The following is a 26,939-nucleotide window of genomic DNA, read 5'->3' as shown; positions in this document are numbered from 1 at the left end:
CTATCCTTAGGATTTCTTTTTTGTTTCAGTTATTTTTCTGCTGATGAACTAAACAGTTTATTAATGAGGTGCAAAACAGAATGAAGTTTAACTCAAAATTTTAAGAAGATTTGTATGACCTAATCCAGTCTTTGCATATTCACTCTTGCAGTCAATATTTGTGGGGTATGGAAGTACTTCATGATGGTGGAAAGCCACCAGCTTGCCAACTGTAGGATGACTGAGACCCAATCTTGACTCTCAATGTAAAACTTCTGTGACTTCTAATGATTTATTTAGATCTCTAAGATTTAATCAATGCATTTATAAAATGAAGCTAACAGTAATAAGCACAAAAGATATATTTACATGCTGATAAGTGTGTTTAAAGTACATAGAGCAGTATTTTGAGAAGATCACAGTAAACACTTCATAGATATCATTGCCATTACTACTACTACGCTATGGCACCAAGCCACGTTTTTGGAAATTTGAGCACAATTGCTATTGAGATGCATTTAAAAATGGCAGCTCTTATTTTGATGCACTAGTCAGATGTGTTTAGCTTTAAGAGAGGCCATGTCTCCACTCTTCCTTATAAACTGAAAGAAGATTAATAATAACTTACATGCAAATTCTCAAAATTAGGAAATCGATTGAAAACCAAATTGGTCCTAAGTTTTGGAGATTAGTTTTCTTTTTTTTAAATAAAAATTTTGAATAATTCCCTGAAGCAATATACTTGCTCTTTAGAAAATACTCTGTCTAGTTGGCATTGCACCATCACACTTTTTTCTGGGTTAATTCTTTCATGGTTTCATTTGTGTTCATAAGGAATTCTGTTTACCCTGCCATCCCCTTTATCATCTCCTCCCCACAACATTCCACTCTGCTTCCTACCTTTCCCCCACATTCTCTTATCTCTCCCCATCTCCCATCAACTCCTTTCCCTACATATTCCTTTTCCAGAGTCATCATTTTTGGTTTTGTTGTGTGAAATATTGAGTTTAACTATGGCTGTCTTTTTGACCATCAGATTGGTACTATCCCTTGAAGCCAAGTGTGGTCATCTGTGAGTACACTAATACAGGCTGTGGTTTCCATGTCCATGAATCTAATGTGGGAACTAGTTTAAGAGAGAGGAGCAGGGCCTTCTGATTCTCTCTTCCGTCCTTGTACAGCTTTTGATGCACCCATTCTGGTACAGAACCGGTGTAGCCATCCATAGCAGTTGGGAGTTTGTGGTTTCACCAGCTGTGTATTTCCCATCAGATGTCAGTTTCAGCTCTTGTCCCTCATGTTCCCTGAAGAACAGCATGCCTGGAGCCTTGGAGTAGACGTTATAACTGTCTTCTTTAAGGTTAAGCATTCAGGTGTCAGAAACATGTGCAATAAGTCCTTTTGCCTTTATCACATTTCAATATAAATAGTGACCTCTCTGAATATAGTTGAGAGTGGTAAAAGTATATGGGTACAAATACACATATTTGTGAAGTGGTTTGATACTCTGTCAATTTAGCTGACATTGGAAATACCCATCCAAGTTTCTATGAAATTCTCTACTGTGAATGGCTGACCAAATTTACAGCATTTATTACAGATTCTTTCCAATGGAATGGGTCTCAAATTAAATTGTAGACTAGTTCTTGTTTCTTATTTCCTAGCATTCACATCTGTGTTTTAGTTTAGCTTTTACAGAGCAGAACTTATAGAATGAATCTCTCTCTCTTTCTCATATGTGTGTGTGTGTGTGTGTGTGTGTGTGTGTGTGTGTGTGTGTATGTGTGTATACATATGTATGTGGTGATATTTTATTTGTGCTTTAATAAAGTTTGCCTGGAGATCAGAGGGAATAGCAGGCCATTTAAAATAAACAAAGAAGTCAGGCAGTGGTAGCACATGCCCTTAATCCTATCACTTAGCAGGCAGGATCTCTGTGTGGTCAAGGCCACAGTAGGGAATAGAACCAAGCGTGATGACATATGCCTTTAATCTCAGTTCCAATCATAGAGGTCTGGTGGTCTGTACAGTCAGAAAGTGACAGAGCTGTATAGGAAGAGGAAGTGACATGGCTGGGCTAAGAAAGCCAATGAGAGAACAGAACAGAAAAGGCATATAAACATGAATATACAGGAAGAAGTTCTCTTGGGAAGCTGTGTGGTTGGTGAGGTGAGGTTAGCTCCTGGTTTGTCCTATTCCTCTGATGTTTCTCTCAGGCTTTCACCCAAATTTCTAGCTCCAAGTTTTTTTTTTTTTTTTTTTTTTTTATTATTAAGACCATTTAGCAATTTGTTAGCGCGCACACACACACACACACACACACACACACACACATACATATATATGTATATATATGGGATTTATTAGAATCACTTACAGGTTATCGTCATTCTAATCCAACAATGGCAGGCTATGAAGGGGATGCCCCAAAAATCCAGAAGTTGCTCAGTCCACAAGGCTGGATGTCTTATCTGGCCTTCAGGAGACGCTAGAATTTTAAGGAAAAAGGCTATAATGCCGTAGAATGAATAGACACACTAGCCAGCAGGCAAAGAGCAAACACTTCTTTCTTCTAAGCCTTTGTATAGGCTTTCAGAAGGTGTGGCCCAGTTTAAAGGTCTTCCTACCTAAAGGGCCTGGACTAGAAGTGGATTGTCCTACTTAAAATCAAACTAACAAAATCTCTAAAAGGTGTGCCCTGGATATCTGGAATGAACTACATTCCAGATATAGTCAAGCTGACAACCAAGAAGAGCCATCACAACTGTCATTTTTTTTTCCTCTTCTAGCATCTTGCACAGTATCTCCAAGAACTAGGAAAGTTAGCTGGGAGGAAGGACACTTCTGGTTTTGTTCAGGCTTAATTTCTTTATATCACACAATAAAGTTGTACCATATCTTCTTATAGCAAACAAGAGGAAAAGCTACAGCTTATATTATTTGAGGGTTTCTGGGTTTTGTTTTGTTTTGTTTTTTTAACCAATGACATATAAGGTGTTATTCCTTATCTGGGACTGTGTTTACATGGATAGACAATGTCTATCATTTATTTCTAATTTCAAAAATATTCCTTCTGCATCTATTGTGTGGAACAATTTAAAGAGTATTGATATTAAGTCTTCTTTGAAGATCTGGTAGAATTCTGCACTGAAATCATCTGGTCCTGGGCTTTTTTTGGTTAGGAGACTTTTAATGACTGATTCTATTTCCTTAGGGGTTATTGGACTATTTAAATGGTTTATATGATCTTGATTTAACTTAGGTATGTGGTACCTATCCAGAAAATTATCCATTTCTTTGAGATTTTCCAGTTTTGTAGAGTAGAGGTTTTCGAAGTATGACCTGATTATTCTCTGGATTTCCTCATTGTTGTTATGTCCACCTTTTCATTTCTGATTTTGTTAATTTGGATACTCTCTCTGTCTTTTGGTTAGTTTTGATAAGGGCTTGTCTATTTTGTTGATTTTCTCAAAGAATCAACTCTTATTTCATTAATTTTTTGTATTGTCTCCTTATTTCTGTTTTATTGATTTCAGCTATCAATTTGATAAATTCCTGGCATCTGTTCTTCCTGGGAGACTGCTTCTTCTGACTTTTATCCAAATATATAAATAGTAAATTTTAGAGACACTTTCTTTAACTTTGACATACTTAGTATGACTTTGTATTTTCTAAGATTGCTTCCTTGAAAACTTGGCAAACTTGGAAACTTGATTTTCTTACATAGATGTGACCTCCATACTTCCAAATGAGCTTCATGAATATCAACAATACAAAGTAGGACAATAGTGACTTCAAATATGGCATAGTATCTGTTTAGAATTAAATTTCACTTACTTTAGCATTTCTTTTCCAAGTGGACATAAAACTTCATGCATTTTTTTTAAGAAAACAAGTATTATTATATACTACAACCAGCTTGTGAATGTACCACTGGATACACACATTGATGTGTACCAAGTTAGAAGTAAACAATTTACTTCAAATTATCAACTCATTTGTGAGACAGTCTTTAAAGTCATGGTGCTCCATGTAAATTCCTGATAACCTGAGGTCCTTCTACCTCCTTTCAGGGAAGTCTGAAATTCAAGATTAAATCCACCAATAGAGCATCAATGCATGATGAGTTTGCAAGAATCCATGATAAGACCCCACAATGTAGAATATGACCTGAAAAATTATAAACTAATTCCACTCTCCTCACTATTTTTTGTTTGAAATATATTCTCCTAAACATTTATGACAATGAATAAAGGAATGGTAATGGTGTTTACCAATGTTTAAATGATATCATTTCACTTTACTAAGTCAGTAGATAAAACAGATCTAATGGGCAGAAATAAGAATTCTTTGGAGGTGTCAGCAACTCCAAGAAGGTGAATATTATAATAAAACCAAAGAAACTTAAATGGCTGTGAAAGTGTGTATATTATCTGTAAGTAATAATGCCACATAGTATTTGTTGAATTAAAGTTTGACCTTGAATAAGTGCATTTTAATTGAAACATTCTCTTCTGAAATCAGTGCAAACATTTTATTCTTACCATGAAGAAAGTGAACCATGAAATAATTGTTATTATTAATGCAATATCACCCAGCTAGTAAAAGCAGCTGAACCTTAGAGACTGTCCTTCAATTTCTGCCTCTCTGACAACATGTGATGCTCAGCTCTTACCAAAGTATAATTTTTAATTTGTGAAAATCGCATCTGAATTCAACTTTCATAAGCCATTAATATATATTTAACCAAGTAGTATTGTACAAGTGGGATATTGTATCCTTATTAAAATTAAGTATTATGTACCAAAGAAAATGTTTTCATCATTTCAACAGGATGTATTGACTAGTTCCCAGATAACTGTTAAGCAGATGTGCAGAAACTACATATTAAGAAGCATAAGCCTTTCTTTGAGAAATTGATATCTATAAGGTGATGGGAAAGAAGATATAGTTTTAGTAAAAAAAAAATACAGGTGTCGTGCTATGGTCAGCACTGGATAGTTATTCATGGAGGCTATATGCACTTATGGATATAGAAGTCAGAGAAGATTCTATTTCTCATTTCCAAATTTCCTAACTGTTTTGACAGCTCAGTATTCTTAGTTTAGCCACATTTTCCTGTAAAGCAGTAATTGTGTGATTTCATGAGGATAGCTGATTCATGGAAACCAGTATCTGTATATTATATGATCAGTTTAGATAAACCATAATTTATATTTGATGGAGTGGTTTTATGTGACAGAAATCACTATTGTTTTATATCAAAAGATAGATAGATATATACATTGGCAAAATCTGATTATAAATAAACAGTGAATTGGCTAGGTTGGACCTTTTTAAAAAGTTAATTGAAAGTAGGATTTAATTTAAAATCAAAATGCTTTTTAGATATCAGTTTTAAAAGAGTTCAGGTTGAGAGAAAGGATAAAGGAAAAAAAGCTATGTTGCCATTTAAGACAATATTTTTCTCATCATAACTATTTGGGGGAATTTGTATTTTTGACAACCATTTTCAAGTAGAATAATGTATTGTATAGAGTTATCAATGAAGGAAGTGAAAATGAGAAAGTACCCAATCAGACTAAACAGTAATTACGAAAAGATTAGGTTTATTAAGAAAGACTCACTAATCGCTTCTCTATTTGGATCTCAAAGAACATGTTGATCATAAATGTCTTGTTCCAATATCTTTACTATGAAGGTTTCATACTTGTCCCATTTTAGATAAGAAGATTCTTTATAATTCCATTGACAACTTCAGTTACAAGCAGCACTGCACTGGTTAAACTTTATTGTTAAGTGAAGTGTTATAAAACCTAGAGTAGCCTGAGAAGTAGAAACGTCAACTAAAGAATTGCCTGCATAAGACTGGCAATTGTGTTAGATTATCTTGAATCATGAATGATGTGGGAGAGTCCAGCCCACTGTGCTAGCAACATCGAGGCATGTGTGCCTCTGCTGTGTAAGAAACATAAGTGAACATGAGTTAGCCAGTAAACAGCAATCTATAGTTTATCCATTAGGTCATGCTCGCTTCCCTGTCCTAACTTGCTCCAATGATGTACTATGACCTGGGAGTATCATCTAAAATAAACAATTTACTTCTCTAAGTTACGTTGGATCATGGTGTTTATCACAGCAAAGGCAGTAATGTAGAATAAATAACTATGTTAGATTCTTTACTGAAGAAGTCAAAATAAAACCTAGGATCTTATAAAACTCAGCAAGAGTGTACACAAACATGGATAGTAGTGATGAGGAAGGCAGATGAAAGGCTCACTTAGTTGGTTAGGTCAAGGGATATGACAAAATGTCACTTTAAGAAGGGAGAAGAAATTGAAAGGGAATCTGCAAAAAAAAAAAAATTGATAAAACCTGAAATTCTTCTCCTCCTAGCATTCCTTAGTTGCCAGATGGAGTAGGTTATATTTAGGGATATATATGTATATACATATGCATATATGCATGTAATAACAATTAATGAAATCAAAGGACATGAATTGAAAGAAAACAAGGCATGTAGGGGAGGTTTTGGAGTAGGAAGGAAAGGGAGAATTAATGTAATTATATTGTAATCTCAAAAATATTTTTTTTAAATTACCTGATACTCTGGTTTTTACAACGGCAATCAGAGCAGGGTGAACATAATTCAGAAATACTAGAAAGTACCAATGAGTCTACTAGTTGGTGAGCTGTGAGAAAGAATCACTAGTGAGCCCTGTAGACCAGAATAGGATGAGTAAAGGTCTCAGTTCAAAGCAATATCAGGAAATTAAAAGTTTTTGAGCCAGAGGAGGAAAGGGAAGGGAAATCTGTGGTTGGTATGTAAAATGAATAAAAAATGTCTTAATTTAAAAAAAAAAAGTTTTTTTTTTTCGGTTGCTGTCAATGAGGACCATGTGTTAAGTCCTAAATGCGGTCTCCTATATAGAGTGGCAAAGGTTAAATTCAATTGTATGAGTGACTACCCTGAGATGAATGAGTGAATTAGGAAGATATGAGTGGACTGCTACCAGCTATCCATTTTCTCTCAATTAGCTGCTATCAGTTTCCCTTGCAATTTCAATGCATCCCAGTGCTGCCAAACCCTGTGCTGCAGAACTCTGTGCTGCAATCTAGGCTGAGAAGAGTTCACCTGTCATATATGGGAAATAAAGTAGGTACTGATTTGTTGAACATTCGCAGCCTTGCTCTAAGGCAAAAGGCATGTATCTGAAATGAAGCAAAATTTAATCATCCATTTCGTTAGCATCTGAAGTATTAAATCAACTTCATGGTCATTAGTGTAGGTTTAGAGACATAAGATGTAGCCAAGTCTTACTGAAATAACAACCAACATCACTTTTTAGGATAGGGAAATGAATGGCAGGTTCTAGCAGTGGAGCTGTAAATAAGGGTCTTCGCTGTTTATTTATCATGGTTGTCTAAGAAAAAAAGAGTGACACGCAGACCTATAGCATCCTTGGCTTCAGCACATCAGAACACCTCATGTGTCCGACGTTTAATGATGCTACATATTTACGAGGCCTTTTAACCTTGGTTATTTTTAACTGTGAAAAACCTCATTTGTATCATGGGTAAGAAATATTGACTGGGGATTAAATTTATGGAGAGAAATATCACCCTTTGGGTTGAAAAATTGATCACTACAAGAATATAATTCCTGAAAATGCAGCCTGAAGGCATTTCACTGGAGGACAATTTTTCAGGGCAGTAGGCAAGTTTTCACAGGATTCTGACACACAAACTCTCTCTCTTTCTCTCTCTCTCTCTCAACATCTAAGGCACATTTTTTTTTGTTCTAAGCATGCTTCAACTCCATTATTTCTTAAGATACTTTCCTTAGTTCACATAGTCATGTGGTAACTATGATAAAGGGATAATTCCTTTTCATAATTCTATAATAATTAACTTTCAAAACAATATAAAAACAGCAAATTTAATTTTAATCAGCAACTATAGACTCCACATACTATTCTCTGCACAACTTAATGGGATCCTAAATAATCTCTCAGCTTCTGCTTTTCCTCCTCTCCAAAGGATCCAAGCAGTGCTGTCAGGTTTTTATTCGAACACTGACATTGGCCATGTCAGACAGCTCACAAACTGCCATGGAATTCTACTGCCTTTTGAATAAAGTAGAAGTTTCTTAGGCTGCAATTCAAGGATATGCTGGCCTCATCTCAGTATACAGTTGCTAAATATTCTCTTTACCTGATACACTAGCTCCCTTCTCTGGACAATTATTGGTTATTGTGATGACCTTAGTATTTGATGTTCAGAGCACAGCAAATTTGGGTGAAACACAGGTTTTCCTCAAGAGCAGCTTGAAACTTTACAGAGCGTGTAAGGATTTTAAGGTTCAAACTTTTCTGTTTCGATCAGGATTGTTTTTCCCTTGCTTCACTAAGGTATACATGGCTTTAGAGAGAGAGAAAGAGGTAGGAAGAAAGAGAGACAAAAACAAAGAAAGAAGGAGAGGGGTGATTGGAGGGAGGATGAAAGAGAGAGAAATTTGCCTCTATTTTCTTGCATAATTATGCTGTAAACCAAATTCTGTAGGAGGCTTTCAGTGCCATAAATTTAATTCATAATTGTACATTGTTATTTTCCATTGTGGTACGTTAGAATAACAGTCTATTGGGGTATTAAATATTAATACTTTTGCATATTAATGATATACTTTAGATATATTACTAAATCTGTTATATTAATCCTCCAAATCTATATATTATGAGGTAATGTATATCATACTACCCACCAATACCTCAAAAGAAGAAAAGCAAAATAAAATAAAACAAATTCAGCCTCAGGCCAAGCAGAGTCCACACTGATATTCCACTGTCGCCTTTAACATGTTTCTTCTTTCACTGTGAGCGAGAGAGATTAACACAGACTGCACATGAGTTTGTGTTCAGAATTGGGCCTAAGAATTTTTGCAACTATTTCTGGTATTTGGATGTTTAATAAGACTTATTTCATTTATTCACTAACATCTGTTTTATATTTCCTTGCAAATAGTGTGGTAATTTTTTTATTTTTTTCATTATAATTGTAAAATCTGTAATATTTGTTTTACTCAATTCTTTAGATGGTCCAGCAGGCAAGTTTATTAGCTTATTTGCTTTAGTTTACTTATCTGTATCATAGCAATAATCATACAAACTATCTCAAGCATGAAATAAGGAATAAATATATTATTGTTTACCTATATGGATAAACATAGACTCTAATATATGTAGATTTCATTTTTCTTCATATTTATGGCAATCAAAAATAATAATTTAGGTCTCTGGAGATGTAGCTTACAGAAAGAGCACTTGCTTGGCATGAACAGAGGCACAGGATTCAATGTTCAGCATTGCAAAAATATAATGACAACATATGGTAATATGATAAGTAATAGGATATCAAACTTTAAAATCTGAAAAAGATAGCATGCTATATACCAATGTCTATAGACAATCAAACTGAAGAAACATTTGCCATGATTATTTTTCCAGCCTTCTTATTATGTAAAGATTGTGGTTTCAAATAATTTGTAATGTTTTCTAAGGGACCCATGTTTGTAAAGCCAATAATCATTACGTGTATATATATTCATTAAAATATTCCATGCTTCGAAAGGGTCAACTTCTGAGTTTTCAAGTGTTGATACCAAATTATGCACATTCAGTAGAAAAAATGCACTTGAGGTCGTGCTCTTTTCCAAGATTGTTGAGGTGCCATGCCATACTTTCCCATTATGGCAGGCAGTGGCAAAGAAAGCCAATTCAGCCATGCGGTAAATACCTCATTCATTGCCCTACTCTGACTTTTTAAATTATACAATATTTATTAGACTAGGTTTCTCAAATGCATTTTCAACCTAAGACATTTCCAGTTCCTGCAAATTAAGGACTACGCGAATATGTATAAGCATGCCCAAAATCTGTATGCATGTTTATTGAGGTATTCAAATCCAACTTCATTATTAAAATCTGGTTCTCATTTATGAAAGCCTTTCTACCCACCCACTGGCTTCGGTCTCTCTCAAATATGGTCTGAAAACATGGAGATGATGGTGATTAAAGAACTCATCTCTCCTGCCACTAGATTTTGAAATCCCTAGGGCACTCTCTCAAAAAATATTACCATCAGGATACCCAAAAATACAATGTTAGTGCTCTCTCAAAAATATTATCATTGGGATACCCAAAAGTACAATGTTAGTGCCATTGTCAGTGTCCAATACCAGAGGTAGGACCAGTCCACAGTGTGGATACTAACAAAGTCATAATTTCTGCATCATCTTTACCCTAGCATATCTTGTAGGAAGGACACATTGTAGGTTGAAAGGTTTGTGGCTAGGCTGGGGTCCCAGTCCCTCCACTGGAAGTCTTGCCTAGTCAGGCTTCTTATCCCCTATTGCTGGGAGTCTTAGCTAGGGTCACCCTCTTGGATTCCTGGGAGTGTCTGTCCATTGTGCTGTGCTTTTAGCTCATCCCAGAGATGCCCCTAGGGATGCATGAATCTGACTATGATGAGAATATAGAATGGATGTTATCAGTGAACAGCAGAAGGGACCTTGTTGGGGGGTGGGGATAGGAACAGGAAGGATAAGGTTGGAGGATGGTTGAGGGAGGGTTGTCTTCAAATAGTTTTTTAAATTTTTTTCATTTCTAATTCAGAAGAAAAAAAATAGACATTATCAAGTTTGTGTCATTATGGTATATTTCTAAACTTAGCGTCTTGTTTGATTTCTAGTACATCTATTTTCAATGGCCCTTCTATTATTTAGATCAGAAGCATCAGGCTTTTTTCTCTAGGTACTCAAAAAAAAGTTACTTTCTCCCATCCCTTTGATACATTAATTTAGGCAAAGTAATTGCTAATTTGAACATAGGTTCTTTCCTGTAAATTGGTGTAACATGATCCTGTTTAAGTGAGATTGTACATAAACAGAACTTAGGGTGTTTAACATGCAGAAAATATTTAATAATAATAATAATAATGATAATAATAGCATATTCATTAGAAATGAGTATATGCCTAGATGTGTTAGTGAACAATATACCATAGGTATCACACAGATATATATATCTTTTGAGACTCATATTGGCTAACAGCACCACGGTATGGAAAACATCTTTGTTTGATAGATTGTTTTTTATAGAATTACTATGAATAAGTAGAATTATATTATACAATTCAATCATTTTTTAAATTACTTTCCAGTGTGTGGTTTTTACACAATAATGTATTATTTACCCCTTCATTGAGGTAAATGAAATAAGATGATAAGTGGATATTTTAAGTAATCTTCTAAAAATATTCAAAGTGACCTCGTTTTGTTTAACTTATGTAGTAAAGCATATGTAATAATTTATATATTTTTTCTATATTTTATAGTTCTATTTTTCTGTTTTGGTGTGTGTGTGTGTGTGTGTGTGTGTGTGTGTGTGTGTGTGTGCAAGTTTTTGTGTCTATGTGAGTATTTATGTAAGGGTATATTTGAACATGTGTGCACATGCAAATGGAGGTCTGTGTTGATGAAAAGAATCATAGCCTCCCATATTTCTACTCTTTTATTCACTGAGTTGAAATCTCTCTACCAAATGCAGAGCTCAGTAGTTGTTTAGTTGTTCTAGAGCTATCTGGTCTCTGATTTCGGAAGCTGAAATTACAAACAAGATGCCGCACACATCATGCATTCCTTTGGGTTGACTGCTGAACTCACTCCTCATAGCCCTCCTTGATGCTGGATAAACCCTTAATCATTTAGCCATTTCCTTAACCTCTGATAATTTATATTTCATGAGTTACTACATCTGTACAGCTTAACTTGTAAAAATGTGTTGAATCATTCTCAAAATTTCAGTTCTCATCAAATCATTTAGGATTCACTAATTGATTCTCCAAAACTTCTTAAAAATCTAAGTGACTATCATTGCCCTTAGTTCTTGAAAAACACTGACAAAAGGCAAGGCTCCTTTCCACAGACCACTTCCCTTCTGCGAACAACTGTGGAATTTATTTGTAACTTGCCATCAAAAAATGACAAGGATGTTTTTGAAGATAACTAGGAAATGCTTTATGTTAACATTCATTTTATATCTGCACTAAATAGTTTGTAAAAACTATATTTTCCAAATTTCCCACAGATATATTTCCATTTTTCTGAAACAGATGTCAAAAATATAGAACATGTGACTTTCACCCCCAAAAATGTGTCATTGTAGTCAAAGTGTGTAGGTACGTCCAAGTAAGCTCATTATATCTTGAATTAGAGGGAACACTGGCACTTTTGCTTTTATTTACAAAATTGATTTTAATCACTGTGTTTAGAGTTATAGTTTGACATGAAAATACCCTTAATTTTTATCAGCATCCTGAAAAATTATTCTAATATTCATCTATATTATTTTATGTCTTATAACACATTTTCCTGGATTTAAAATAGGAAGATTGACTTTTAAGTATAAATTTGGGCCATAAATGGGTTCCCATGAATATAACTGACTATCAAGCTTGACAAAAGTCAGAATTTATGAGTCAAATACACATAGATATATGTGTAGAAACAGTAATGACAATCTTGTGTGATTTGTGATTCTATTATTTTTGAGTAGAGCAATGCAAAGATTGAGGAGTGCTTTGTATGAATGTATGACAGCTGTTTCTATGATCCATGTTCACAATCTATTATTTCCTATTCCATAGATGTGTAACTATAACCCCCAATCTATGAAACATATGTACATTTGAAATAAGTTTCCAAATATTATGATAAAAATAAGAAACAAGCTGTTATTTCACTTGCTCTTGCATAGCTTATAGGGTTGCAGGATTGGTGAAGGAATTTGCAAAGGCATTCATAATTTCTATGTATTTTTCTTAGTTCTAGCCCACGGTGTGTTGAATGTAACAAAAGGCATTCTCCAATGCTGCGATGTATGCTTTTAAAGCATACATCTCTCAAATCAGCTTAAGATGTTACTGTGCAGCCTAGCTTTTTTTTTCCCACCCATTTGCATTTCTTCCTGAGCTGCTCACCCAACCAGGTTATTAGAGTTGGCGGCTGCATGGTATAGATAGTGAACCCGCTGTATGTAGGTGTCTTCATGGAAATCACCTGGGGCTGCGAGTTCTGCTGTCCTCACCTTATCACATCTGGAACACAGATTTTTCTCTGCTCGTCATAGTTTGGCATCTGTGAATCACTGTCATGTTGTCATATTCACAGTTACAAAGTAGCTGATGGGAAGGGAGCCAACTACTTGAGGCACTTGCAATGAAAAAAAAAAGTCTGATTTCAGCATTATTCATTGGAAATGCTATTTGTGAAAGCATTTACTTCAGTTTTGAGAGGCTGGCAATAACTTTAATAGGCAATGCACAATCCTGTTCTTTAGAAGGGATGTTCCTACATACTGAACAGAGAAGGACCAGTAATTACTGAAAACCATGGGTAAAATGGACAGCTAGGAACCCAGAAGGGAGTAATTATCCATCTTTCACTTAGATTTTATCAATAGTAACTGCTAATTAAGTGGACAATGGGCAAATATGTCAATATAGGTGATTTAGGATAATTCTCTCAACCACATTGGGTCCCTTATAATTTAACTTCTTCATATGTGCTTATATATAAATACAGATGGGCAGAGATACAAAATTGACTTGAGAGTATTTAAAAATAGAAGCTGAGAATATATCTTAAAATGTTAAGATACATAAATTAATAAAAATAAAAACTTTATTTAGAAGTTCAAAGTAAGGTTAAAGTCCCCAATAACTAAGCAAAGATCTTACTAACAATATTTTACACTATAATCTGTTTTACTTTTACTTACTAATTGCTTGTCAGAACACGTTAAGTTCTTATCTCTCTGCACAGGTCATTTCATACAGTCTTGAATGGAGAGAGTGTCTCCTTTTAATCATCTTCATGGAAATACAGCAAGTATCCACAACCTCACACTTAGGGTCTTTTAACCTCACCACTTCTAAGTCCTTTTGGCTTGTGCCATCTCAGCTCAGACCTCTTATTATTTTTATGAATCTGTGTAGAAATTTGCAATTGAATAGAAGACTGCTTCTATCACTGAAAGAATTGCGTGGGATGGTGGCAGTGACGAAGGAAATACAAACGTTCATTCCTTTGCAAAGAACTATGAAGATATTTCCATCTCTTGGGCTGTACAAAACTTATAAAAGATTTGTGAAATCCTTTTGCAACAAAAGAATTTTCCAAATACATTTGACCACAAACTTTTTTTTTTTTTTTTAAATGAACAGTATTACCACAAGCAGCTCATTTTCTTATGGGAAATCCACATTGAATGAAAAACGTCATCATGACACTTTAAAGGGGCCACTGGCTAGGCAGTGGTAGCACACACTTTTAATCAAATCACTGGAGGTGGAAGCAGGCAGATGTCTGTGAATGGAGGCCAGCCTGGTCTACAGAGAGAATTCCAAGACAGCCCTGCCTCAGAAAAAAAAAGAAAGAAAGAAAAAAAAAAGAAGGAAATGAAAGAAGAAAGGAGAGAGGAAAGGAGGGATGGAGGGAATGAGTGAGTGAGGGAGGGAGGGAGGGAACGAGGGAGGGAAGGAGGGAGGAAGGAAAGAAAGAGAAAGAAAGAAAGATAGGCCAAAGTAATTTTCTATGCAAAGGAATGATGTTTTAGGTTTTTATCTAAGTGCCCTGGAATGCTCTTTTCTCATAATCATGTCTTGAGACATCAACCCACCATAACTTATACTTTCAACATTTAGAACCCCTACCTGTTTTGCTAAGAGGAATGCATTATTTTCTACAGTTGACTCTCAAATCATTATCAGTCAGCCTTTTGAGTATTCAGGGTTCTGGGAAGTAGCCCCAGGTGAAATGATTTATAGCATTTGTAAGGTGTTCTAAGTATATAATATCTACTTAATCATATTAAGTAGCATGAACTTTTATAATATGTCGGAAACTAATGTTTCTCAGGTAAAGTATCTAAACATGAAGCTTTTCCAAATCTCTCTGTCTCTCTTTCTCTCTCTCTGTCTCTCTCTCTCTGTCTCTCTCTCTCTGTCTCTCTATCTCACATACACACACACACACACACACACACACACACACACACACACAGAAACACATGCACACACACACATAGACATACACACACACAGTAAATACATAGACACACAAAAGCACACATACACACCAAAAAACAAGACAGACACACAAATAAATGCATGCATGTACACACACCTCTACAAATGCACACAGAATTAGAATATCTCGCAAGTTTCAATATCAGTCTTCAGGAAGGGGAGGCAATTTCTGTGGTGTGAAGACCAGTTTATTGCCAATGATCCATCCACCATCATGAAAATATTGCTGTCAACATGGTCTCAATCCAGCCTCAGTTAGGGGCAATTCAGACAACAGCCATGCCTATGTAATTGTAAGGAGACAAGTTGGTGTAACAATCACCCTGTACCACTTACACAGAATCATAGAGCAGACTGGCATCTAAGCCCATGAGTACTAGCATATAAAACCGAACCTCAAACAAAGTGTGTAACACTGATGAGAGACCACTTACTTTATCCAGGCTGAATGCTTTGCTGACATAATGATTATAAGAATTTCCATATTTTGATTCTTCCATAACTTCTTTAGCTTTACAAATGGACTGGATCTTGGAGTGTTTTCCTGTTCTCACTCAGCTAAGGAAAATGCCACATAAGCCATTCATGATTTCTTTTTCCTGCTGACAATATATTACTCAGGATTCCACCAAACATGTCATGTCAACCCCACCTTTTGGTCTTCATTACTGGTTCTTCATTTTATCTGCAGTCTCTAATTTTGAAGACCCTCAAAGTGATATGATAGAAACTGACACACATGGGAGGCTAGTTATATGTCTTCTATGTCAATATTCTAAAAATTTCACAAATACCTACTTATGTATTCTTCATAGCAGCTTTATAACAGAGTGAGCATGATTTTCTCTTTGTAAAACTTAATACATCTAAACATAGAGAGAAGGTTAGCTTAACAAATTTAAGTGGATTAAGTATTAAGATGTCCTGTAGGTTCAAGCAATGTAGTTCTCAGGTCAGTATTTGCAATATAATCACTTTAGATGCATATAATACAGTTGATTTTTTTAAAATAAATTTACATTTTTCAAAGGACAAATCATTGATATCATGTGCAACATTTTAGAATTCTACAAGCTGTCCCACTGTCATGTACTTTACACAATTAACCATGTCTCAACCCTTCACTAACTTCAGTGATAAGTAATATTTCTGCTTTGGGCTATGCATAATGAATTCTCTTTTTATCCTTTATGAGAATGCAAGACTTTGGATGAATACACTGACATATCTCTGTGTATTAGAGTTGGGAAGGATGAAAACCAAGGAAGTCGATTACTCAAAGAATGAGTTTGCGTGGTGTAATGGTCCATTTTCAGCAGCAAGCATAATAGTCACCACATGGCATGCTCTGATTTCAGATATTCTTTTAAGTTTGGTGATGATTAACATCCTACTAGACCAATATGAACAACATTTGAGACTAAAACTATCACAAAGGCCTTTTAATTGTCCTTTCTATCACAGGGAGTACACTTGCTGTTTATAAATACAAAGAACCATGGTCATTTTCACAAAAGTCTTAAGATTCCCCAGATTCTGCTACAACGGATTTGCATAAGAGCCACGATCTGCACAAATACAAATCTACATTAAAAGCACATCAGAGGCCAAACAGAAAGAAAGAGATATGAAAACACAAATTTGAAAATAAATGTCTTTCTAGGTAGCCAATTCGACTGTGAGAGCCACCTGGTTCTTTTTCATGCTTCATATCCACTGTCCTCTATCAATAGACATGGACATGGTTTTTAGATCCCTAATTAAGTAAATCAGTGTGGACTTGAAGGGCAGGGATACATAGCCATTTACATTTTGCTTTGCAATGATTTATTTACCCACTCATGATTAATTTTCAAAAGTTTTCCACCAAGGGGAACTAAAATGTTCATTGATGGATTTCTTTGTCATCTTTACTAGTATACATAGCTATTTTGGGTAATCAGAACAATAAATGGTCTTAGAAACTGAGGTATGTAGCTACAAGTATTCTAAGTTATAGAATCTGTTCTGTGAGGAATGACATGCAGAGAGAAGAAAATGAAGTAAATTTTTCCTATATCACATAGTTATTATAGTATCTTCAAACAAGCATGATCAATGTATGTTAATTCCCTCTATTAGAAATTAAGTGAAATATGTCATCACCATCTGTGTATCACCTATCATCTGTACATCTATCTACCCCTCTCTCTTTTATATATACATATACATGCATACATACATACACACACACATATATTTTAACACGTATCTCAATATATATCAGTGTGTTGATGTAGCTATTGAGATATGTGTTGAAAATTTAGATTCTAATACTTTAGAAATCTGAGCACCAACTTATTTTTCAAGCTTTGCTTTTACCCTACTTATTTCTTTTATAATCCTTCATTTGGTAAATGGTGCATTAGTCATTTAGACCAGAAATCAGATTTATATTCAGAAATATATTCTATAAACCTCTGTTGTTAGACATGCAAAATATCTATCAATTATACCCTTTGCTCCCTTAGAACTCTCCTTTTTTCATATCTCATTGGTATAGTGGCAGTTAAAAATCCCACCATTTATGTTACTGACTTGTGCACATTTGCCTTCATAGGCCTGCATTGTCTACTGTTTCCATTCTATGTATTCTCACATGACTTTAAAAATCATGAATTTGTTCTTCCACTAAATTGATCCTCTGTTTCCTTTCAGTCCGAAATATTTAGAACATTTTGACACATTAATTATCTGGATCTGCAACTTTGACTTCCTTTCTTCAAGGGCTTCTAGCAATACGCTCAAAAATATCTACTTGGCAATAGTCTAGACTGTCAGATTTTTCTGTGTCTTTGGCCTATTCCTACTTATTTTCAACTGGCTGGTTATAATTAGTACATTCAAGAGAAACTGAAAACCATGTTTTTCTTTTCACCCACAAACAATAACACATGTGTGTCATGCTCATTGACACACATTACAAAGAGAAAGGCATCTGAGCAGAGGATCAAACATGGAAAAGGAAAGGTGTATATCTTAAGAGCTCTGGGGTCCATACAGAGCTCTTGCTTCGTGACCCATCTGCAGCTTGTTCATTTAGAGACTGAACCTTTGAAAGAAAGTCTATGCTCATTCAGCCTTGTCGTTCATGCCTGACATTAAAATTTTCTTACAAGACTTTTTGTTGATCTCATTGCAAAGGAGGTAAAGGTATTTTAATTTCTGAATGTCTGCTTCTGTTTTATTCTGACATCCAGGTCATCATCTGTTCCTTGTCTTCTGTCCTCATGTCTGGATCATCATCTACACTGTTGCTACACTGTTAAATGTTAGCTACTGCAAAATTTAGCTTAGAAGCAGCTCAAAAGGTGAATGTATTGCTGATGATGGAGTTGTTGATAAGAAGCTGAGGAATATCAACAAAGGCTTGCCCTGAAAAGGAACTGAGATGTGATTTGCTTGGTGCCATTGGTTTACACTATGGTCTAGCTGTTTATACCTTAAGCGTATTGTGTGTTGCTTTAATTTTATTTGGATGTGTTTAGAGAAATGTCCTAAGCTGTTACTATGTTGTTCTTAAATGTAAATGATAATTTATCTCCAAAGTGTGGTTAAGTAAAGAACTGGTTTCCTCAGACAGACCAGTCCTGGATTACTTTAATTGTTGACATCCTGTCTTCTTACTTGCTTCTTTACATCTCAAAGCTCTCCTGCTATGGAAAGGAAATGAAATTTTATGCTTCCCCTGTCAACTGTGAAACTAATATGGGATCACAACATCCCCCCAGTGCTAGAGAAAGAAAACTGAGCAAATGATTATGACTACATTGTAGAAGGGCCCAGTTGAGGATTTAAGGGGAGGGGCATTTGAAATCCTGATAGTGGTTTAAAAGTTTGTTTCAGGTTTTATATTCAGGCTTTTGATCCATTTTGAATTGACTTTTGTGAAGGGATAGAGGAAGAGAGAGGAAAGGGATGGAGGATGGAAGGAGAGAGAGAGAGAGGGAGTGAGAGAGAAATAGAGAGAGAGAGAGAGAGAGAGAGAGAGAGAGAGAGAGAGACAGAGAGACAGAGAGACAGAGAGACAGAGAGAGACAGAGACAGAGAGAGAGAGAGCACCACGTTTTCCTCCTATGTGTAGAAAATATGTAAAACAATAAGAGACACTATCTGGGATGCAGGGGAGCTATATAACCCAAGTGCATGATGAATATGTATGAAAACAGCAATGTGAAACCCATCATTGATGTAAGGAATGAATGCAAATGAGATAATGAGTTTAATAAAAAAAAAAGGAACTTTTACATTTATACTTCATATTTATTTAATACCCTCCTAGGCTTGACACTGAAAAGAGGGAGGCTACATTCAGGCAGAAAAGAAAGGCCAGTGTCTCCACACTATGAGGAGTGCAGCTAAATTGTCACAACTATGAATGCTGAACAGCAAAGGATGGGATGATATCAAGCCTTTTCACATCCGCATCATGATGGATACAGAGATAGGATCGGGGCTACTTATGTATGCTTCTTATCAGAGAAAACAATATGCCGATATCTACAGAGAGATTAGAACTGGGGTAGCCACATGAAGAGGAAGAAACCTCTTATTCTGCTAAAGTGACATCATAATAGATATTATGGAAAATTCACAATAATAGGACAAACAGATACAGCTAAATTATTGTTTATGTTTGTTAAGTGAATTCATTTTTTTCAAGGAATTATCATTGTTAAACATGAAGGAGTCATTCTGTGTTGCTCTAATTATGTATCTTCATATCAAAGCATAAGTGTATAGAAATCATCTCTATAGACAGGCAAACATTGACATTAATTGTTTTATGGACTCTTAACTAATGCTATCCTTAAATGCTTCCGGGACAGCAAAGCCTGAAAGTAACACAGGAAAAGCTAATGACCCTGCTCAGGGGCCCTTGGAGAGACAGCTCTGTCCAGCACCAGTGTCCACGGGGTATAGACCTGCCAGGTGGCCTTGCCAGCTCACGAGAGCACTCCTCCTTTTCTCAATCTTATTACCCAGTCAATCTAAGGTGAGATTGAAAAGCAATTTTGCTGTCCTCACAATTTAACACTCAAGTGAACTCAGATGAGTTTCCCACCAGAACTTCCCCTGTTTACAAATTAGTATCTCAAAGATTTCACTCTTCTGAGGATTTAGATCTTACTTATACTCAAGAGAGAACAAAAAGTATACATGTATATACACACAAATATATGTATATATGCATATATTAACAAACTCAAACTAGGTGAGCTTCCATGTCAGCAACTGTGATGAACATAGTGGAAAAACATTCCTGTATGTAATTTTGTTTATACAAACAAGTAATGTTCCTAGGGGAATTGCAGTTCATAATTTTCCCCTTCTGGGATAACAATTTACACACTGTAGGAAATAAAGCACAATTAAAAGAGGTTCCACTAATACTGTTACTTCCTGGAAGTTAGCTCCTTGCCTTTGGTAGGCACTAACTATGATACTGATCCAAAGCATTTTGTCCCCAAAATACTCTATGTGCTGCATATGGTATGTGCTTTCACATATTATATCTCAGTGATAATCATGAACTTTCATAAAAAAAATCTCTCAAGCTTTAATGAAGTTCAGTAAAACATATGTAAGATATTTAAATAATTAATACAATGCTTAAAAGAGTGCATTTTGTGTTTAGCAAATCTCCCTGGCGATGCTTTATTTTTATTTGATAGAAATCAAATTATCTACTTCACCTAACCCTTAAAATTTCTTGTGTAGATGTTAGTTCTCACACTTCTCATTATGCTCCCTGAGTGGAATATGCTCCAATCTACACCCATGACCTGGATAATGTGCCCAGTAATTTCTGTTTTTGCTCTCCAACATAAAACTCATTAGCTTTTGTGGTTTGAGTACACACGCATGGAACAGAAAAGCATTTAATTGTGACAACCACAGAGGTGATTTTCGTTTTTCAGAGAAAAGTAAATGAGATTAGAAAAAGTTTCTAGAAAGTTGCCCAGCCTTGATGCCAAGTATAAAAATAACTTTTCGTTACATTATTTACGGAGTACAAATAATTGTGTTTTGTTTTAACAGGTAAATTGCTACCAGAAGCTTGTTTTCCTCTAAAGAGGTAAGTGCGTTTTAAGAAATATTGGATAAGAGCATCATAATTTCGGATTTATAGTCTAGAAGAGTGTGTTCATTTTAAAGCCCTGTGACTGACAGTTGTGTCGTTCCAAGGCAAGGATGTATCGCATTAATTACTTTAGGCTCTAGAGTATTGTGCATCATGCCGACTTCACGTGACGAGGACAGACAGGCACATTTTCTGTGTTTCTAAGAAACATTAATGAATGTGGTGAGCTTCTGCTGCAGTAAGAAAGGTCGCAGTGCAGCTTGATTACATTGGTTTTAGATCCAATTGGACTTATATGATTTTCATGGATATTACTCGTAACTTGGGTCATGTTCACAGCTTTTTAAAATTAGTTTTTCTTTTTCTTTATTGTATGGTTGAAGTGAATTAGGCAATAATTTAGTCATTTTGAAAGATAAAACCGATTGTGTGCTCAGGTCATTGCTTAGCAAGAAGACTATTTTCTTTACTTGAATATACATATCCTATTGCATTTATTAATAAATTAGTTTCAATGCCGACTTAAATTATAAAGCTGGCTCAGTTGAGTTATCTTTATTTCCATGATCTCTAGAAGCTTACATGTAAACTGAGCATTTATATCAAAGATTCTTTATTCTTTATTACGTATGGTGAAACGACGAGACCATGGGGTTATATCTCACCCTGCCATTCTCCATAATTATTTAAAACATCACAATGCTATCAATGTCTGTACCCTAAGGAGAAAGTCTTTGTTTCTTTGAAACATTGTACTGGATATCTTTAAGAGACTGATGAAGATCTTCCAGGGTCAACACGTCTCTCTTGGTTTTAATTATGACTGGCTGTATTTGTGGGTACAGGCATCACCACCATTTCTTTCTTACATTTATACCTTTTAATTTTGAACCAAAAGTAAGGCTTTTCTTTGTAATATATGAGGTCTGGTTCTCATTATAATAGCATAAAGTTTCTGTGTATAATTTTGTTAAGAGTTAAGATCAGCAAAATAATGCACTGCAACTCCATCCTCTGCCTAATTGTTTCATATTTACATGGTGATGTTTGCACCATCAGGCAATTGTCAGGCCTTGTGTACAGCATGCTAACTGTCATTTCAAGTTATAAATGTGCTTAGCCAATAAATGCATTAGTGCTTTGCAATTTTGGAGCACACCTACCCATTGCTTTAAAAGTCCTGTACTGCTTCAATCTAAGCTCAAAAAACTGTTGAGTAACTGGCCAAAACTTACATTTAAAAGCACAATTCACAAAATTTCCTTACTAGGTAGACATTGGTTGCACTAGAACTACAGGGAAATTTTTGGAGTGAGTTTAATGTTATAGTTATAAATACATGGTAGAAAAAGTTGAAGCCAGTGTTTAAAGTACATTGCACAATAAAAGTAAAGCTTGAAAACATGTCCATTTTATTTCTATGTAATACAGAGATATAATATTTTTGTGACTAACTATTCAACTGTAGACCTAGCTCCTGTTTTTCATAGTTTTGTGACCTTGAGTAAGTTCCCTAAAATCTTTGAGGTATTTTAAGCAGTTGTTAAACTAGGTATTACAGTGTCTATCTTGCAAGATGACTTTAAAGATGCTGAAAATATCTTTTCAGTTGTTTCCTTCTTCATTCTATGGGAATTTTTTTTATTCTGTGTGACTAAGACCAGACAATGTCCTTAAGGCTCTATCTGATTAATGTTTATGTTTATGGAAGGCTGTTTGGTTTTCTTTTACGTACTTCAAGTTTTCCCAGTGTTCTGACTTCATAGGATACTAAAAATACAAAAATGAGGTAGTATAATGACACAGTCTATACCCTGTGACTATGTTCTGTTGCTGACGTCCATTTGTAAACCCAGTGGATAGACTTACAGGCATTTTGTGAATACATCCAACTCTCAGTGTAGTAACTGTTTATTATATTGATGATACAGGCAGATTAAGAATTCACAAAATGGTCTACCCCCTCATCAATGTCTATTTAAAGGGTTGTACTATGATGATCAGGTAGCACTCTATTAGCCACATGTTTGTTTGGGTAGTTACTATGAGAAGTTATGGTTACACTTAGAAAAGAAATCATCATGTATGTTGAATACAGCTTTGTTTTTTCTGTTCTTGTCCATCAATAGCTCTACTCAGGGTATCCCAAAATTTAGTCTTCTATATAACATACTGAAGCCTCGAACCAGCCTTCTTCTGGAAATACCAACTCCTTTTTGGAGCAGCTTCTCCTCAAACTCATTAGGGTGATGTAATAACTGAATATCTGAAAATGGCTCAAAAGAATTTTTTTTAGTTTTATTTGCATGCTATAAACATTTATTATAACTTATCTTAAGTGCAAGAGGTTATGGTGATTTTTTTGTCCTCATCTCTTAGGATGAATGTTGAAGGCAGAATTGCTTCATTTTCAGAATTAGTATTAAACTTCTAGATATGTATTACTTTCCACATTCATGATATACTTTCTCCGCTTCTCTTTTACATAGTAAAATCTAAATGCCAATATCCATTTGTATCTCGACTTCTAAAAACACATTCTATATGCTGAATATCTTCTATGGTATCCTGAACACTTCTTTCTCTCTATTTTCCACTAAAACTTCAAGACAAAACTGAATTTTAATATTGTTATACTTGTCAATTTTTTTCACACATTAGCCAAACAATTATTTTGCATTAGAAGGAATGATTGTTATGGTTCTCGTCGAAAAACTGAGAAAGAATCTTCTTGGCCCAAGTCAGAAGGGCAAATCTGGGGTTAATTCTGGGCTCCTGACACTCGATCCATTTTGAGGATGTCAATAGCATTCTGGCAGCTAAAAGGAAATTCATAAGCCATTTTCCTCTAAGGATTTATTCTTGCATATGGAAATATGAGAAAAGAACACAAAATAACACTGCATGTGGTAATGATTCAACAAGCCAGACACCCACCAGCCTGTTTGCCAGGATAAACAGGGAGCTTAAAGTTGGGTTTTCTTTTAAGGCAAAACAGAAAATTGTTGACAAATCATGAGATGTTTACTGTAAAAAAAGACTTCTTGATTAATGCTGTGTCCATGCATCACTGATAAAGTACCTGAGAAATTTGAATCTTCATGTGTCACAATTTTTTTTAGCATAGATATCTAATTCTAGTGAGTGGAGAAAAAAAAAAAAAAAAAACTGTTCCTGTGAGACCATTCTGATTGACACAGAAATGTCTTCCTGAGTGCTTTCAGAATAAAGAATTGAAAAGTATTAATATTTGTTCATTTTTATCCCAAAGTTTTAGTGTTGATCTATTTTCTCCTATTATAGAATTATGTTACCAGATAGAGCTGTCAGAAAATTATCCATTTTTTTTTTCATTCTGATCATCCATATCAGTATGTCTAATGCTTTCCCTCAGTCTTCTTGATCTAAAACCTACTAATTGAATCCATCATAAAACAATTTACTTCCAAAATAAATGAGTGGGTTTCAGGGGACTGTATTTAGTTGATCATTCTAACAGTATAGTTAAAACCTCTATTGATAAAATCACAGTTATGTCAAAATGATTGTAAGAGCAGGATTATCCTTGGAGTGACACACGAACAAGGGATTGAGCTGATTTTACAGGGTTGAAGGTGTGTAGAAAATCTATTATGGAGATTGAAACGATGTAGAGTACCCTAAGCCTTATGCTAATATTTCACAGTCCATTTCATTTTTTCATCAGGCATTCTTTTCCTAGAAGATTGAAAAGTGCAGAAAATTCTTAGTTTCCAATCAGAATGTCCTCTCTCACATAGTCTCCCAGACCAACAGCATACGTCATCTGTTTGTATGTCATATTCATAGCTCCTTCCCTGTGTCCGTGTGTGTCCGTGTGTGTGTGTGTGTGTGTGTGTGTGTGTGTGTGTGTGTGTGTGTGTGTTTAATTTCTCCAAACAGCAACCAAGCAGAAATTGGAAAAGAACACTATACTTAATTGCCTTGTGCCATTCTAATTACTTTTTATTTCTGAATCCATTTTTTATACATTCGAAGTCAGGATAAGGTCTCAAGTACCTAAGGTCTGAAGTACAACTAACTTCATAATACTTTTTAAAGTAAATATTTGAAAGAAAAAGTGTTAGTTATACTATGCAGAACACAGGCTGGTTCTCTGGTTCTCTCTCTCCTAGTCTGCCTACCCTTGTTTCTGTGATTTTTAATCATGTGTTGCATCACACAGTCATCCTACAGATGACCTCTATTTAACAACATGTTTCTCTTGATCAGCTCCAGAGACAGTAATGTAAAATAATGCATATGCTATCTTTTGCTCTTCATAATTCCCAGACACTAGTTTCTTTTATTGATTTCTAAGTAATATTTTTATATTTTGTTTTGAATTCCACACAGTTTATTTTGCTCATATTCATTCTCCTCTGTACATTTCTCCCAGATCCTCCCTTACCTGTTTACCTACCCACTTTCATCTTCTCTCTCAACAAACAAACAAAACCTAGCAGTCTAGCTTATGTTTTCCAGTTAGTCATAGTTGTGGGTCTTGCCCTGGATATAGAAATACCACTCTAGGGGGGTGAAAAAAGTAAACAAACACTTTTCCACACTCAGCAGCAATTAGAAGTCATTCATTCCTTGGCCAGGAATGGGACTTCTATCAAACTCCATTCCTCCAGTCTGGGATGTTTGTAGACTTAAGCATGAATCAGTTTTATACATGCTGTCTCCATGAGCTCATTGTGTGTATTTGCTTGTGTTCGGGGCACAGAAAAAGCATTCATTTTGCTTAAAAACAGTATTACCACTTGAAGTTATGCCAACATTTTCTTTCCTTTAGGTTGGCCTCTGTCTATCCTCTTTTCTATCCCAGACTGTTCAGTGCTCTCCTACCCTTTGTCTTCTTTCAGATGGATGAGTAAGAAGACCTAAATGAAGATATGTCAGTAGCAAAGGAGAGAAAGTCTTTATTAATGTCCATGGCTTTCTCTCCTGTGCCACACCACCATTCCTCAGGAGGCATGTTCCCTATACAGCCTTCTTTTATATTTGCTCATTCATGGCCCCTTCTTGTGTTTCCACTGTTTCCCCAGGTAACAGTTCTCCTTCTGAACTTTTAAGGCAGTGTCCACGCTCTACCTGAACCTTTGGTAATGATTCATTACTGGAACTATCTGAGTGTTCTCTGAGTCTAGAAGAGATTCTATCTCTTTCCACTTTAGAAACTAATTTTATCTGAAATGCTTTGGAAATGAAGACTTTAGGAAGTCTGATTTTTATCCCATTTGGGAATATTTACAAATATATAATAAAATATTTTAGGAAGTGCCCCACATCTAAAAGATTGTTTATATCATGCATGTACACATCTGCACTTCTCATGAAGGCACACACACACACACACACACACACACACACACACTTACTCAGAGAGAGAGAGAGAGAGAGAGAGAGAGAGAGAGAGAGAGAGAGAGACATAAAAACACAAAGACACAGAGATATAGTATGATGACAATGTTATATAATATTTTTATGATGAGGTCAAATATGGAATTTAATCTTGATACTTCAGTTTAACACCAAATAATTTTTGATGTTGAAGTATTTTATGGTTCAGATTATCGGATTAGGGACATTTTGTTATACATGGCCTTATTGATTTATATTTGGCTTTACAAGATGGCTTCAATATCCTTGTGTGTGGTTCAGTATGGTG

The 26,939-nt window shown here is 35.2% G+C and overlaps 1 protein-coding gene across 1 annotated transcript in view; it reads left to right on the top strand.

Annotated features, from left to right (window-relative positions):
- Nucleotides 1–26,939, top strand: part of Tenm3 (teneurin transmembrane protein 3) — a 2,620,641-nt gene that overhangs the window by 457,227 nt on the left and 2,136,475 nt on the right. The window contains exon 3 of the mRNA XM_036166440.1: nucleotides 21,205–21,241. The gene's annotated coding sequence lies outside the window, so the exon portion shown is untranslated. The remainder of the gene's footprint in view (nucleotides 1–21,204; nucleotides 21,242–26,939) is intronic.

Source organism: Onychomys torridus, chromosome 17 (assembly GCF_903995425.1).
Source record: "Onychomys torridus chromosome 17, mOncTor1.1, whole genome shotgun sequence".
In the NCBI taxonomy this organism is placed as follows: domain Eukaryota; kingdom Metazoa; phylum Chordata; class Mammalia; order Rodentia; family Cricetidae; genus Onychomys; species Onychomys torridus.
This window is presented reverse-complemented; position numbering and strand designations above follow the sequence as displayed.